This window comes from Palaemon carinicauda, chromosome 13, assembly GCF_036898095.1.
Source record: "Palaemon carinicauda isolate YSFRI2023 chromosome 13, ASM3689809v2, whole genome shotgun sequence".
NCBI classification, from domain to species: Eukaryota; Metazoa; Arthropoda; class Malacostraca; order Decapoda; family Palaemonidae; genus Palaemon; species Palaemon carinicauda.
Window position 1 is genome coordinate 101,827,932 of NC_090737.1, and position 2,500 is coordinate 101,830,431.

Sequence of the window (2,500 nt, forward strand, 5' to 3'; positions counted from 1 at the left end):
CTCGCAAGGCAATTATTCACATTATTCATCAATCCATAACATTTTTAATTTCATTTTCTAAAACTTTATTTTATTGAACGGAATTTGACCATGTGTTACATTAGCATACTTGGATCGAATACTGCAACGGAACTGTAAGGTGTTCCAATACGACTGTGCCTCCTGAAATGATTTAGGCCTACTCATTCACGATTTATCTTAAGGATCCTAATACCGAACATTTCATGCTTTATCCTCTTTTTTTTTTGGGGGGGGGGGAGTAAATCTATTATAATATAACCCAACAGTTCTACCATATATTCAATAACTTCTGCAATTCTTATGGAGTTCTTATTACTGTGCATTGTATATGCATTTCTTTTTCTACTAATTTTATTTTCAATTTAAAGATTTACTCGAAAATCTACAAGTCAAATCATTCCGTTCATTCTGCACCACACACACACATGTGTATATATATATATACATATATATATATATATATATATATATATATATGTGTGTGTGTGTGTGTGTGTGTGTGTGTGTTCGTGTACGAGAACAAAGAAAGTAGAGGATATTGTAACTCGTAAAAAAAAGAAATGGTCACAAGCAGGATATATAATGAGCATGATAGCTAGTAGATGACGTCAAAAGAAGTAGGGGAATGAAGAGTATACGAAGGATTGTCGAGCTAAAAAAATTTGCGGGAAAGACTTGTAAAGAAGAACCTAAAACATACGCGAAGCCTTTTTCCTGCAGTGGACTACCTCCAGCTGATGGTGATGCTGTTGATTATATATATATATATATATATATATATATATATATATATATATATATATATATATATATATATATATATATATATAAAGATAGATAGATATATATATATATAGATAGATAGATAGATAGATAGATAGATAGTAGTAATAAAAGACAGGTTCGAACGGCAAGACCTGACCCTAGGAATGTTACTTAACAATTCGAAGTTTTGCATAGACATTTTATATAACGGCCAGTGATGAGGGCGGCTGACGTTGGGCTGGGTGACGGTAAATCTAAATTGTCGGTAAAACAGGAGAAGGGGTATTATAAAAACACTTGTTTTATTATTAGATGTAGGCAATGTTTTATTATTAGATGTAGGCAATGTGTATCTTACTATGTAGGTATTAGGTTGGCCAGGACACCATCCACTCGTTGAGATAGTACCGCTAGAGAGTTATTAGGTCCTTTGACTGGCCAGACAATACTACATTGGATGCCTCTCTCTGGTTACGACTCAGTTTTTCCTTTGCCTACACATACACCAAATAGTCTGTCCTATTCTATACACATTCTCCTCTGTCCTCATAAACCTAACAACAATGAGATTACCAAACAATTATTCTCTCAAAGGGTTAACAACTGCACTATAATAGTTCAGTGCTACTTTCCTCTTGTTAAGGATAGAAGAGACTCTTTAGCTATGGTAAGCACCTCTTCAAGGTTAAGGACATTTGAATATCAAATCATTGTTCTCTAGTCTTGGGTAGTACTATAGTCTGTATACCATGGTATTCCACTGTCTTGGATTATAGTTCTCTTGCTTGAGGGTACACTCGGGCACACTATTCAATCTTATTTCTCTTCCTCTTATTATTTTGAAGTTTATATAGTTAATATATGAAAGATTTATTTCAATGTTGTTATTCTTAAACATCTCTTGTAGTTTATTTCCTTTCCTCACTGGACTATTTTCCCTGTCGGAGCCATTGGGTTTATACCATCCTGCTTTTCCAACTACTGTTGTAGCTTAGCAAGTAATAATAATAATAATAATAATAATAATAATAAACATATAAGTACATAAGAAAACCTTGAAAACGCATTATATTCCGAGAAACAAATAACACTAGCACCTAGAAATCATTTGAATATTGCTACCTTCAATACTAGAGATGAAACTACAGTCGATCAAAATTCCTCACAATGATGTCAAGTCATAATGATGCTGAAGATAAGAAAAGCGGGATAATAACACTAATAATCATGGACAGTTAAAAGAGTCCAAGGGTAAAAGGGCCAGGTAGCGTCCGTATAACACCAATAGTTTCAGCATACGAGTTTCTCAGACGACTTGCTGCTCTATCTTGGGAGGCGATCTGGACCCGCCCCAAACCAAATCGCTACCAACCACTAACGTTGTTCCTTTAGACCCAATTCTCTCTTAATCGATCCTGACGAGACATCATAAACCTACCAATTTCCTTTAGACCTACACGACATTCAATCTCCCCCTCCCCACATCTCTCTCTCTCTCTCTCTCTCTCTCTCTCTCTCTCTCTCTCTCTCTCTCTCTGAGATCAAAATACCCCTAGATATTTAAGTAATATTTCCCATTAACAAAACAAAGTGTCATGACTGATAGATTCGTCATAAAAAATCATACTGGGTAATTTTTTTCATCGAAAGTTTAAGGAAATTTTGTCCTTGTTCTAATCTTGGCTTTATATGGAGTGCACTTAAACCTCACTCG

The 2,500-nt window shown here is 34.8% G+C and overlaps 1 pseudogene; it reads right to left on the reverse strand.

The window, feature by feature from the left end:
• LOC137652351 (discoidin domain-containing receptor 2-like) overlaps positions 1-2,500 on the reverse strand; it is a 185,259-nt pseudogene that overhangs the window by 178,854 nt on the left and 3,905 nt on the right.